This window comes from Pseudophryne corroboree, chromosome 8 (assembly GCF_028390025.1).
Source record: "Pseudophryne corroboree isolate aPseCor3 chromosome 8, aPseCor3.hap2, whole genome shotgun sequence".
Lineage (NCBI taxonomy): Eukaryota > Metazoa > Chordata > Amphibia > Anura > Myobatrachidae > Pseudophryne > Pseudophryne corroboree.
This window is the reverse complement of record NC_086451.1, coordinates 152,981,941-152,998,545: the sequence shown is the minus strand read 5'-3', so window position 1 is coordinate 152,998,545 and position 16,605 is coordinate 152,981,941.

The window sequence follows — 16,605 nt, the reverse complement described above, 5'->3', positions numbered from 1 at the left end:
AACTTGATAGTGCAAACCCAACACCTTACTAACTGTGCTAATCAGACTGTGCATACTAGACACTCAATTTATCAGAGATTTAAGTGAATAAGCTACAGTGTCCAAGGTACTAAACATAATATATTCTATGGGGTGTGATAAGCAAGTCATTAGAATACTTTCCTACTAAATTTATAAGACCAAAGCATTCAATATTTTAGTAAACAAAGAGAAAATAAAGCTATCTATTGGGTTTCACTAAAAAGTCCATTGAAAGACTTGACTATTGTTGTTAAAAGACATAGGCATTCATATTATAGAGCCACAAACCACACTTGTAGAATAAAAACATGATAACATAGGATTCAAACCAATGACAGTCTTAATTTGATAGTGTAAACCCAACACCTTACTAACTGTGGTAACCAGACCGTGCATACCATACACACAATTTATCAGAGATTTAAATGAATAAGCTACAGTGTCCAAGGTACTAAACATAATATATTCTATGGGGTGTGATAAGCAAGTCATTAGAATACTTTCCTACTAAGTTTATAAGACATAAGCATTCAATATTTTAGTAAACAAAGAGAAAATAAAGCTATCTATTGGGATTCACTAAAAAGTCCATTGGAAGACTTGACTATTGTTGTTAAAAGACATAGGCATTCATATTATAGAGCCACAAACCACACTAGTAAATTAAAAACATGATAACATAGGATTCGAACAAATAACATTCTTAGTTTGATAGTGCAAACCCAATACCTTACTAACTGTGCTAATCAGACTGTGCATACTAGACACGTAATTTATCAGAGATTTAAGTGAATAAGCTACAGTGTCCAAGGTACTAAACATAATATATTCTATGGGGTGTGATAAGCAAGTCAGAATACTTTCCTACTAAATTTATAAGACATAAGCATTCAATATTTGAGTAAACAAAGAGAAAATAAAGCTATCTATTGGGTTTCACTAAAAGTCCATTGGAAGACTTGACTATTGTTGTTAAAAGACATAGGCAATCATATTATAGAGCCTCAAACCACACTAGTAAAATAAAAACATGATAACATGGGATTCAAACCAATGACAGTCTTAATTTGATAGTGTAAACCCAACACCTTACTAACTGTGCTAACCAGACCATGCATGCAATAAACACAATTTATCAGAGATTTAAGTGAATAAGCTACAGTGTCCAAGGTACTAAACATAATATATTCTATGGGGTGTCATAAGCAAGTCATTAGAATACTTTCCTACTAAATTAATAAGACATAAGCATTCAATATTTAAGTAAACAAAGAGAAAATAAAGCTATCTATTGGGTTTCACTAAAAGTCAATTGAAAGACTTGACTATTGTTGTTAAAAGATATAGGCAATCATATTATAGAGCCACAAACCACACTAGTAAAATAAAAACATGATAACATGGGATTCAAACCAATGACAGTCTTAATTTGATAGTGTAAACCCAACACTTTACTAACTGTGCTAACCAGACTGTGCATACCAGACAAACAATTTATCAGAGATTTAAGTAAATAAGCTACAGTGTCCAAGGTACTAAACATAATATATTCTATGGGGTGTCATAAGCAAGTCATTAGAATACTTTCCTACTAAATTTATAATACATAAGCATTCAATATTTGAGTAAACAAAGAGAAAATAAAGCTATCTATTGGGTTTCACTAAAAGTCCATTGGAAGACTTGACTATTGTTGTTAAAAGACATAGGCATTCATATTATAGAGCCACAAACCACACTAGTAAAATAAGAACATGATAACATAGGATTCAAACCAATGACAGTTTTAATTTGATAGTGTAAACACAATACCTTACTAACTGTGCTAACCAGCCCGTGCATACCATACACACAATTTATCAGAGATTTAAGTGAATAAGCTACAGTGTCCAAGGTACTAAACATAATATATTCTATGGGGTGTCATAAGCAAGTCATTAGAATACTTTCCTACTAAATTAATAAGACATAAGCATTCAATATTTGAGTAAACAAAGAGAAAATAAAGCTATCTATTGGGTTTCACTAAAAAGTCCATTGGAAGACTTGACTATTGTTGTTAAAAGACATAGATATTCATATTATAGAGCCATAATCCACACTAGTAAAATAAAAACATGTTAACATGGGATTCGAACCAATGACAGTCTTAATTTGATAGTGCAAACCCAATACCGTACTAACTGTGCTAATCAGCCTGTGCTTACCATACACCCAATTTATCAGAGATTTAAGTGAATAAGCTACAGTGTCCAAGGTACTAAACATAATATATTCTATAGGGTGTCATAAGCAAGTCATTAGAATACTTTCCTACTAAATTAATAAGACATAAGCATTCAATATTTGGGTTTCACTAAAAAGTCCATTTGAAGACTTGACTATTGTTGTTAAAAGACATAGGCATTCATATTATAGAGCCACAAACCACACTAGTAAAATAAAAACATGATAACATATGATTCGAACCAATGACAGTCTTAATTTGATAGTGTAAACCCAACACCATACTAACTGTGCTAACCAGACAGTGCATGTAACACTCACAATTTATCAGAGATTTAAGTGAATAAGCTACAGTGTCCAAGGTACTAAACATAATATATTCTATGGGGTGTCATAAGCAAGTCATTAGAATACTTTCCTACTAAATTAATAAGACATAAGCATTCAATATTTAAGTAAACAAAGATAAAATAAAGCTATCTATTGGGTTTCACTAAAAAGTCAATTGGAAGACTTGACTATTGTTGTTAAAAGACATAGATATTCTTATTATAGAGCCACAAACCACACTAGTAAAATAAAAGCATGTTAACATGGGATTCGAACCAATGACAGTCTTAATTTGATGGCACAAACCAATACCTTACTAACTGTGCTAATCAGCCTGTGCATACCAAGCACCCAATTTATCAGAGATTTAAGTGAATAAGCTACAGTGTCCAAGGTACTAAACATAATATATTCTATAGTGTGTCATAAGCAAGTCATTAGAATACTTTCCTACTAAATTAATAAGACATAAGCATTCAATATTTGAGTAAACAAAGAGAAAATAAAGCAATCTATTGGGTTTCACTAAAAAGTCCATTGGAAGACTTGACTATTGTTGTTAAAAGACATAGATATTCATATTATAGAGCCACAATCCACACTAGTAAAATAAAAACATGTTAACATGGGATTCGAACCAATGACAGTCTTTATTTGATAGTGCAAACCCAATACCGTACTAACTGTGCTAATCAGCCTGTGCTTACCATACACCCAATTTATCAGAGATTTAAGTGAATAAGCTACAGTGTCCAAGGTACTAAACATAATATATTCTATAGGGTGTCATAAGCAAGTCATTAGAATACTTTCCTACTAAATTAATAAGACATAAGCATTCAATATTTGGGTTTCACTAAAAAGTCCATTGGAAGACTTGACTGTTGTTGTTAAAAGACATAGGCATTCATATTATAGAGCCACAAACCACACTAGTAAAATAAAAACATGATAACATATGATTCGAACCAATGACAGTCTTAATTTGATAGTGCAAACCCAACACCTTACTAACTGTGCTAACCAGACTGTGCATACCAGGAGCAAAATTTAACAAAAATTTACGTGAATAAGCTACAGTGTCCAAGGTACTAAACATAATATATTCTATGGGGTGTCATAAGCAAGTCATTAGAATACTTTCCTACTAAATTTATAATACATAAGCATTCAATATTTGAGTAAACAAAGAGAAAATAAAGCTATCTATTGGGTTTCACTAAAAGTCAATTGAAAGACTTGACTATTGTTGTTAAAAGATATAGGCAATCATATTATAGAGCCACAAACCACACTAGTAAAATAAAAACATGATAACATGGGATTCAAACCAATGACAGTCTTAATTTGATAGTGTAAACCCAACACTTTACTAACTGTGCTAACCAGACTGTGCATACCAGACAAACAATTTATCAGAGATTTAAGTAAATAAGCTACAGTGTCCAAGGTACTAAACATAATATATTCTATGGGGTGTCATAAGCAAGTCATTAGAATACTTTCCTACTAAATTTATAATACATAAGCATTCAATATTTGAGTAAACAAAGAGAAAATAAAGCTATCTATTGGGTTTCACTAAAAGTCCATTGGAAGACTTGACTATTGTTGTTAAAAGACATAGGCATTCATATTATAGAGCCACAAACCACACTAGTAAAATAAGAACATGATAACATAGGATTCAAACCAATGACAGTTTTAATTTGATAGTGTAAACACAACACCTTACTAACCAGCCCGTGCATACCATACACACAATTTATCAGAGATTTAAGTGAATAAGCTACAGTGTCCAAGGTACTAAACATAATATATTCTATGGGGTGTCATAAGCAAGTCATTAGAAAACTTTCCTACTAAATTTATAATACATAAGCATTCAATATTTGAGTAAACAAAAAGAAAATAAAGCTATCTATTGGGTTTCACTAAAAGTCCATTGGAAGACTTGACTATTGTTGTTAAAAGACATAGGCATTCATATTATAGAGCCACAAACCACACTAGTAAAAAAAAACATGATAACATGGGATTAAAACCAATCACAGTCTTAATTTGATAGTGTAAACCCAACACCTTACTAACCGTGCTAACCAGACCGTGCATACCATACACACAATTTATCAGAGATTTAAGTGAATAAGCTACAGTGTCCAAGGTACTAAACATAATATATTCTATGGGGTGTGATAAGCAAGTCATTAGAATACTTTCCTTCTAAATTAATAAGACATAAGCATTCAATATTTTAGTAAACAAAGAGAAAATAAAGCTATCTATTGGGTTTCACTAAAAAGTCCATTGAAAGACTTGACTATTGTTGTTAAAATACATAGGCATTCATATTATAGAGCCACAAACCACACTAGTAAAATAAAAACATGATAACATAGGATTTGAACCAATGACAGTCTTAATTTGATAGTGCAAACCCAACACCTTACTAACTGTGCGAACCAGACTGTGCATACCAGACAAACAATTTATCAGAGATTTAAGTAAATAAGCTACAGTGTCCAAGGTACTAAACATAATATATTCTATGGGGTGTCATAAGCAAGTCATTAGAATACTTTCCTACTAAATTTATAATACATAAGCATTCAATATTTGAGTAAACAAAGAGAAAATAAAGCTATCTATTGGGTTTCACTAAAAGTCCATTGGAAGACTTGACTATTGTTGTTAAAAGACATAGGCATTCATATTATAGAGCCACAAACCACACTAGTAAAATAAGAACATGATAACATAGGATTCAAACCAATGACAGTTTTAATTTGATAGTGTAAACACAATACCTTACTAACTGTGCTAACCAGCCCGTGCATACCATACACACAATTTATCAGAGATTTAAGTGAATAAGCTACAGTGTCCAAGGTACTAAACATAATATATTCTATGGGGTGTCATAAGCAAGTCATTAGAATACTTTCCTACTAAATTAATAAGACATAAGCATTCAATATTTAAGTAAACAAAGAGAAAATAAAGCTATCTATTGGGTTTCACTAAAAAGTCAATTGGAAGACTTGACTATTGTTGTTAAAAGACATAGATATTCTTATTATAGAGCCACAAACCACACTAGTAAAATAAAATCATGTTAACATGGGATTCGAACCAATGACAGTCTTAATTTGATGGCACAAACCAATACCTTACTAACTGTGCTAATCAGCCTGTGCATACCAAGCACCCAATTTATCAGAGATTTAAGTGAATAAGCTACAGTGTCCAAGGTACTAAACATAATATATTCTATAGGGTGTCATAAGCAAGTCATTAGAATACTTTCCTACTAAATTAATAAGACATAAGCATTCAATATTTGGGTTTCACTAAAAAGTCCATTGGAAGACTTGACTATTGTTGTTAAAAGACATAGGCATTCATATTATAGAGCCACAAACCACACTAGTAAAATAAAAACATGATAACATATGATTCGAACCAATGACAGTCTAAATTTGATAGTGCAAACCCAACACCTTACTAACTGTGCTAACCAGACTGTGCATACCAGGCACAAAATTTAACAAAAATTTAAGTGAATAAGCTACAGTGTCCAAGGTACTAAACATAATATATTCTATGGGGTGTCATAAGCAAGTCATTAGAATACTTTCCTACTAAATTTATAATACATAAGCATTCAATATTTGAGTAAACAAAGAGAAAATAAAGCTATCTATTGGGTTTCACTAAAAGTCCATTGAAAGACTTGACTATTGTTGTTAAAAGATATAGGCAATCATATTATAGAGCCACAAACCACACTAGTAAAATAAAAACATGATAACATGGGATTCAAACCAATGACAGTCTTAATTTGATAGTGTAAACCCAACACTTTACTAACTGTGCTAACCAGACTGTGCATACCAGACAAACAATTTATCAGAGATTTAAGTAAATAAGCTACAGTGTCCAAGGTACTAAACATAATATATTCTATGGGGTGTCATAAGCAAGTCATTAGAATACTTTCCTACTAAATTTATAATACATAAGCATTCAATATTTGAGTAAACAAAGAGAAAATAAAGCTATCTATTGGGTTTCACTAAAAGTCCATTGGAAGACTTGACTATTGTTGTTAAAAGACATAGGCATTCATATTATAGAGCCACAAACCACACTAGTAAAATAAGAACATGATAACATAGGATTCAAACCAATGACAGTTTTAATTTGATAGTGTAAACACAACACCTTACTAACCAGCCCGTGCATACCATACACACAATTTATCAGAGATTTAAGTGAATAAGCTACAGTGTCCAAGGTACTAAACATAATAAATTCTATGGGGTGTCATAAGCAAGTCATTAGAAAACTTTCCTACTAAATTTATAATACATAAGCATTCAATATTTGAGTAAACAAAAAGAAAATAAAGCTATCTATTGGGTTTCACTAAAAGTCCATTGGAAGACTTGACTATTGTTGTTAAAAGACATAGGCATTCATATTATAGAGCCACAAACCACACTAGTAAAAAAAAACATGATAACATGGGATTAAAACCAATCACAGTCTTAATTTGATAGTGTAAACCCAACACCTTACTAACCGTGCTAACCAGACCGTGCATACCATACACACAATTTATCAGAGATTTAAGTGAATAAGCTACAGTGTCCAAGGTACTAAACATAATATATTCTATGGGGTGTGATAAGCAAGTCATTAGAATACTTTCCTTCTAAATTAATAAGACATAAGCATTCAATATTTTAGTAGACAAAGAGAAAATAAAGCTATCTATTGGGTTTCACTAAAAAGTCCATTGAAAGACTTGACTATTGTTGTTAAAAGACATAGGCATTCATATTATAGAGCCACAAACCACACTAGTAAAATAAAAACATGATAACATAGGATTTGAACCAATGACAGTCTTAATTTGATAGTGCAAACCCAACACCTTACTAACTGTGCTAACCAGACTGTGCATACCAGACCAACAATTTATCAGAGATTTAGGTAAATAAGCTACAGTGTCCAAGGTACTAAACATAATATATTCTATGGGGTGTCATAAGCAAGTCATTAGAATACTTTCCTACTAAATTTATAATACATAAGCATTCAATATTTGAGTAAACAAAGAGAAAATAAAGCTATCTATTGGGTTTCACTAAAAGTCCATTGGAAGACTTGACTATTGTTGTTAAAAGACATAGGCATTCATATTATAGAGCCACAAACCACACTAGTAAAATAAGAACATGATAACATAGGATTCAAACCAATGACAGTTTTAATTTGATAGTGTAAACACAATACCTTACTAACTGTGCTAACCAGCCCGTGCATACCATACACACAATTTATCAGAGATTTAAGTGAATAAGCTACAGTGTCCAAGGTACTAAACATAATATATTCTATGGGGTGTGATAAGCAAGTCATTAGAATACTTTCCTACTAAATTTATATGACATAAGCATTCAATATTTTAGTAAACAAAGAGAAAATAAAGCTATCTATTGGGTTTCACTAAAAAGTCCATTGAAAGACTTGACTATTGTTGTTAAAAGACAAAGGCATTCATATTATAGAGCCACAAACCACACTAGGAAAATAAAAACATGATAACATGGGATTCGAACCAATGACAGTCTTAATATGATAATGCAAACCCAACACCTTACTAAATGTGCAAACCAGACTGTGCATATAAGGCACCTTATTTATCAGAGATTTAAGTGAATAAGCTACAGTGTAAAAGGTACTAAACATAATATATTCTATGGGGTGTCATAAGCAAGTCATTAGAATACTTTCCTACTAAATTTATAAGACATAAACATGCAATATTTAAGTAAACAAAGAGAAAATAAAGCTATCTATTGGGTTTCACTAAAAAGTCCATTGGAAGACTTGACTATTGTTGTTAAAAGACATAGGCATTCATATTATAGAGCCACAAACCACACTAGTAAAATAAAAACATGATAATATAGGATTCGAACCAATGACAGTCTTAATTTGATAGTGCAAACCCAACACCTTACTAACTGTGCTAACCAGACTGTGCATACCATACACACAATTTATCAGAGATTTAAGTAAATAAGCTACAGTGTCCAAGGTACTAAACATAATATATTCTATGGGGTGTCATAAGCAAGTCATTAGAATACTTTCCTACTAAATTAATAAGACATAAGCATTCAATATTTGAGTAAACAAAGAGAAAATAAAGCTATCTATTGTGTTTCACTAAAAAGTCCATCGGAAGACTTGACTATTGTTGTTAAAAGACATAGGCATTCATATTATAGAGCCACAAACCACACTAGTAAAATAAAAACATGATAACATAGGATTCGAACCAATGACAGTCTTAATTTAATAGTGCAAACCCAACACCTTACTAACTGTGCTTACCAGACTGTGCATTCCAGACACACAAGTTTTCAGAGATTTAAGTGAATAAGCTACAGTGTCCAAGGTACTAAACATAATATATTCTATGGGGTGTCATAAGCAAGTCATTACAATACTTTCCTACTAAATTTATAAGACATAAGCATTCAATATTTAAGTAAACAAAGAGAAAATAAAGCTATCTATTGGGTTTCACTAAAAAGTCCATTGGAAGACTTGACTATTGTTGTTAAAAGACATAGACATTCATATTATAGAGCCACAAACCACACTAGTAAAATAAAAACATGATAACATGGGATTTGAACCAATGACAGTCTTAATTTGATAGTGCAAACCCAATACCTTACTAACTGTGCTAATCAGATTGTGCATACCAGATGCCCAATTTATCAGAGATTTAAGTGAATAAGCTACAGTGTCCAAGGTACTAAACATAATATATTCTATGGGGTGTCATAAGCAAGTCATTACAATACTTTCCTACTAAATTAATAAGACATAAGCATTCAATATTTAAGTAAACAAAGAGAAAATAAAGCTATCAATTGGGTTTCACTAAAAAGTCAATTGGAAGACTTGAGTATTGTTGTTAAAAGACATAGACATTCATATTATAGAGCCACAAACCACACTAGTAAAATAAAAACATGATAACATGGGATTCGAACCAATGACAGTCTTAATTTGATAGTGCAAACCCAATACCTTACTAACTGTGCTAATCAGATTGTGCATACTAGATACCCAATTTATCAGAGATTTAAGTGAATAAGCTACAGTGTCCAAGGTACTTAACATAATATATTCTATGGGGTGTCATAAGCAAGTCATTACAATACTTTCCTACTAAATTTATAAGACATAAGCATTCAATATTTAAGTAAACAAAGAGAAAATAAAGCTATCAATTGGGTTTCACTAAAAAGTCCATTGGAAGACTTGAGTATTGTTGTTAAAAGACATAGACATTCATATTATAGAGCCACAAACCACACTAGTAAAATAAAAACATGATAACATGGGATTCGAACCAATGACAGTCTTAATTTGATAGTGCAAATCCAATACTTTACTAACTGTGCTAATCAGATTGTGCATACCAGATGTCCAATTTATCAGAGATTTAAGTGAATAAGCTACAGTGTCCAAGGTACTTAACATAATATATTCTATGGGGTGTCATAAGCAAGTCATTACAATACTTTCCTACTAAATTTATAAGACATAAGCATTCAATATTTAAGTAAACAAAGAGAAAATAAAGCTATCAATTGGGTTTCACTAAAAAGTCCATTGGAAGACTTGAGTATTGTTGTTAAAAGACATAGACATTCATATTATAGAGCCACAAACCACACTAGTAAAATAAAAACATGATAACATGGGATTCAAACCAATGACAGTCTTAATTTGATAGTGTAAACCCAACACCTTACTAACTGTGCTAACCAGACTGCGCATATACAAAACACAATTTATCAGAGATTTAAGTGAATAAGCTACAGTGTCCAAGGTACTAAACATAATATATTCTATGGGTTGTCATAAGCAAGTCATTAGAATACTTTCCTACTAAATTAATAAGACATAAGCATTCAATATTTAAGTAAACAAAGAGAAAATAAAGCTATCAATTGGGTTTCACTAAAAAGTCCATTGGAAGACTTGAGTATTGTTGTTAAAAGACATAGACATTCATATTATAGAGCCACAAACCACACTAGTAAAATAAAAACATGATAACACGGGATTCGAACCAATGACAGTCTTAATTTGCTAGTGCAAATCCAATACTTTACTAACTGTGCTAATCAGATTGTGCATACCAGATGTCCAATTTATCAGAGATTTAAGTGAATAAGCTACAGTGTCCAAGGTACTAAACATAATATATTCTATGGGGTGTCATAAGCAAGTCATTAGAATACTTTCCTACTAAATTAATAAGACATAAGCATTCAATATTTAAGTAAACAAAGAGAAAATAAAGCTATCTATTGGGTTTCACTAAAAGTCCATTGGAAGACTTGACTATTTTTGTTAAAAGACATAGGCATTCATATTATAGAGCCACAAAACACACTAGTAAAATAAAAACATGATAACATGGGACTCAAACCAATCACAGTCTTAATTTGATAGTGTAAACCCAACACCTTACTAACTGTGCTAACCAGACCGTGCATACCATACACACAATTTATCAGAGATTTAAGTGAATAAGCTACAGTGTCCAATGTACTAAACATAATATATTCTATGGGGTGTCATAAGCAAGTCATTAGAATACTTTCCTACTAAATTTATAAGACATAAACATTCAATATTTAAGTAAACAAAGAGAAAATAAAGCTATCTATTGGGTTTCACTAAAAAGTCCATTGGAAGACTTGACTATTGTTGTTAAAAGACATAGGCATTCATATTATAGAGCCACAAACCACACTAGTAAAATAAAAATATGATAACATAGGATTCGAACCAATGACAGTCTAAATTTGATAGTGCAAACCCAACACCTTACTAACTGTGCTAACCAGACTGTGCATACCAGGTGCCCAATTTATCAGAGATTTAAGTGAATAAGCTACAGTGTCCAAGGTACTAAACATAATATATTCTATGGGGTGTCATAAGCAAGTCATTACAATACTTTCCTACTAAATTTATAAGACATAAGCATTCAATATTTAAGTAAACAAAGAAAAAATAAAGCTATCAATTGGGTTTCACTAAAAAGTCCATTGGAAGACTTGAGTATTGTTGTTAAAAGACATAGACATTCATATTATAGAGCCACAAACCACACTAGTAAAATAAAAACATGATAACATGGGATTCGAACCAATGACAGTCTTAATTTGATAGTGCAAACCCAATACCTTACTAACTGTGCTAATCAGATTGTGCATACTAGACACCCAATTTATCAGAGATTTAAGTGAATAAGCTACAGTGTCCAAGGTACTAAACATAATATATTCTATGGGGTGTCATAAGCAAGTCATTACAATACTTTCCTACTAAATTTATAAGACATAAGCATTCAATATTTAAGTAAACAAAGAGAAAATAAAGCTATCAATTGGGTTTCACTAAAAAGTCCATTGGAAGACTTGAGTATTGTTGTTAAAAGACATAGACATTCATATTATAGAGCCACAAACCACACTAGTAAAATAAAAACATGATAACATGGGATTCAAACCAATGACAATCTTAATTTGATAGTGTAAACCCAACACCTTACTAACTGTGCTAACCAGACTGCGCATATACAAAACACAATTTATCAGAGATTTAAGTGAATAAGCTACAGTGTCCAAGGTACTAAACATAATATATTCTATGGGTTGTCATAAGCAAGTCATTAGAATACTTTCCTACTAAATTAATAAGACATAAGCATTCAATATTTAAGTAAACAAAGAGAAAATAAAGCTATCAATTGGGTTTCACTAAAAAGTCCATTGGAAGACTTGAGTATTGTTGTTAAAAGACATAGACATTCATATTATAGAGCCACAAACCACACTAGTAAAATAAAAACATGATAACACGGGATTCGAACCAATGACAGTCTTAATTTGCTAGTGCAAATCCAATACTTTACTAACTGTGCTAATCAGATTGTGCATACCAGATGTCCAATTTATCAGAGATTTAAGTGAATAAGCTACAGTGTCCAAGGTACTAAACATAATATATTCTATGGGGTGTCATAAGCAAGTCATTAGAATACTTTCCTACTAAATTAATAAGACATAAGCATTCAATATTTAAGTAAACAAAGAGAAAATAAAGCTATCTATTGGGTTTCACTAAAAGTCCATTGGAAGACTTGACTATTTTTGTTAAAAGACATAGGCATTCATATTATAGAGCCACAAAACACACTAGTAAAATAAAAACATGATAACATGGGACTCAAACCAATCACAGTCTTAATTTGATAGTGTAAACCCAACACCTTACTAACTGTGCTAACCAGACCGTGCATACCATACACACAATTTATCAGAGATTTAAGTGAATAAGCTACAGTGTCCAAGGTACTAAACATAATATATTCTATGGGGTGTCATAAGTAAGTCATTACAATACTTTCCTACTAAATTTATAAGACATAAGCATTCAATATTTAAGTAAACAAAAAGAAAATAAAGCTATCTATTGGGTTTCACTAAAAAGTCCATTGGAAGACTTGACTATTGTTGTTAAAAGACATAGACATTCATATTATAGAGCCACAAACCACACTAGTAAAATAAAAACATGGTAACATGGGATTCGAACCAATGACAGTCTTAATTTGATAGTGCAAACCCAATACCTTCCTAACTGTGCTAATCAGATTGTTCATACTAGACACCCAATTTATCAGAGATTTAAGTGAATAAGCTACAGTGTCCAAGGTACTAAACATAATATATTCTATGGGGTGTCATAAGCAAGTCATTACAATACTTTCCTACTAAATTTATAAGACATAAACATTCAATATTTAAGTAAACAAAGAGAAAATAAAGCTATCTATTGGGTTTCACTAAAAAGTCCATTGGAAGACTTGACTATTGTTGTTAAAAGACATAGGCATTCATATTATAGAGCCACAAACCACATTAGTAAAAAAAAAAACATGATAACATAGGATTTGAACCAATGACAGTCTTAATTTGATAGTGCAAACCCAACACCTTACTAACTGTGCTAACCAGACTGTGCATACCAGACAAACAATGTATCAGAGATTTAAGTGAATAAGCTACAGTGTCCAAGGTACTAAACATAATATATTCTATGGGGTGTCATAAGCAAGTCATTAGAATACTTTCCTACTAAATTTATAATACATAAGCATTCAATATTTGAGTAAACAAAGAGAAAATAAAGCTATCTATTGGGTTTCACTAAAAGTCCATTGGAAGACTTGACTATTGTTGTTAAAAGACATAGGCATTCATATTATAGAGCCACAAACCACACTAGTAAAATAAGAACATGATAACATAGGATTCAAACCAATGACAGTTTTAATTTGATAGTGTAAACACAACACCTTACTAACTGTGCTAACCAGCCCGTGCATACCATACACACAATTTATCAGAGATTTAAGTGAATAAGCTACAGTGCCCAAGGTACTAAACATAATATATTCTATGGGGTGTCATAAGCAAGTCATTAGAAAACTTTCCTACTAAATTTATAATACATAAGCATTCAATATTTGAGTAAACAAAAAGAAAATAAAGCTATCTATTGGGTTTCACTAAAAGTCCATTGGAAGACTTGACTATTGTTGTGAAAAGACATAGGCATTCATATTATAGAGCCACAAACCACACTAGTAAAAAAAAAAACATGATAACATGGGATTCAAACCAATCACAGTCTTAATTTGATAGTGTAAACCCAACACCTTACTAACTGTGCTAACCAGACGGTGCATACCATACACACAATTTATCAGAGATTTAAGTGAATAAGCTACAGTGTGCAAGGTACTAAACATAATATATTCTATGGGGTGTGATAAGCAAGTCATTAGAATACTTTCCTACTAAATTTATAAGACATAAGCATTCAATATTTTAGTAAACAAAGAGAAAATAAAGCTATCTATTGGGTTTCACTAAAAAGTCCATTGGAAGACTTGACTATTGTTGTTAAAAGACATAGGCATTCATATTATAAAACCACAAACCACACTAGTAACATAAAAACATGATAACATAGGATTCGAACCAATGACAGTCTTAATTTGATAGTGCAAACACAACACCTTACTAACTGTGCTTACCAGACTGTGCATTCCAGACACACAATTTTTCAGAGATTTAAGTGAATAAGCTACAGTGTCCAAGGTACTAAACATAATATATTCTATGGGGTGTCATAAGCAAGTCATTACAATACTTTCCTACTAAATTTATAAGACATAAGCATTCAATATTTAAGTAAACAAAGAGAAAATAAAGCTATCTATTGGGTTTCACTAAAAAGTCCATTGGAAGACTTGACTATTGTTGTTAAAAGACATAGACATTCATATTATAGAGCCACAAACAACACTAGTAAAATAAAAACATGATAACATGGGACTCGAACCAATGACAGTCTTAATTTGATAGTGCAAATCCAATACCTTACTAACTGTGCTAATCAGATTGTGCATACCAGATGTCCAATTTATCAGAGATTTAAGTGAATAAGCTACAGTGTCCAAGGTACTTAACATAATATATTCTATGGGGTGTCATAAGCAAGTCATTACAATACTTTCCTACTAAATTTATAAGACATAAGCATTCAATATTTAAGTAAACAAAGAGAAAATAAAGCTATCAATTGGGTTTCACTAAAAAGTCCATTGGAAGACTTGAGTATTGTTGTTAAAAGACATAGACATTCATATTATAGAGCCACAAACCACACTAGTAAAATAAAAACATGATAACATGGGATTCAAACCAATGACAGTCTTAATTTGATAGTGTAAACCCAACACCTTACTAACTGTGCTAACCAGACTGCGCATATACAAACCACAATTTATCAGAGATTTAAGTGAATAAGCTACAGTGTCCAAGGTACTAAACATAATATATTCTATGGGTTGTCATAAGCAAGTCATTAGAATACTTTCCTACTAAATTAATAAGACATAAGCATTCAATATTTAAGTAAACAAAGACAAAATAAAGTTATCAATTGGGTTTCACTAAAAAGTCCATTGGAAGACTTGAGTATTGTTGTTAAAAGACATAGACATTCATATTATAGAGCCACAAACCACACTAGTAAAATAAAAACATGATAACACGGGATTCGAACCAATGACAGTCTTAATTTGCTAGTGCAAATCCAATACTTTACTAACTGTGCTAATCAGATTGTGCATACCAGATGTCCAATTTATCAGAGATTTAAGTGAATAAGCTACAGTGTCCAAGGTACTAAACATAATATATTCTATGGGGTGTCATAAGCAAGTCATTAGAATACTTTCCTACTAAATTAATAAGACATAAGCATTCAATATTTAAGTAAACAAAGAGAAAATAAAGCTATCTATTGGGTTTCACTAAAAGTCCATTGGAAGACTTGACTATTTTTGTTAAAAGACATAGGCATTCATATTATAGAGCCACAAAACACACTAGTAAAATAAAAACATGATAACATGGGACTCAAACCAATCACAGTCTTAATTTGATAGTGTAAACCCAACACCTTACTAACTGTGCTAACCAGACCGTGCATACCATACACACAATTTATCAGAGATTTAAGTGAATAAGCTACAGTGTCCAAGGTACTAAACATAATATATTCTATGGGGTGTCATAAGCAAGTCATTAGAATACTTTCCTACTAAATTTATAAGACATAAACATTCAATATTTAAGTAAACAAAGAGAAAATAAAGCTATCTATTGGGTTTCACTAAAAAGTCCATTGGAAGACTTGACTATTGTTGTTAAAAGACATAGGCATTCATATTATAGAGCCACAAACCACACTAGTAAAATAAAAATATGATAACATAGGATTCGAACCAATGACAGTCTAAATTTGATAGTGCAAACCCAACACCTTACTAACTGTGCTAAC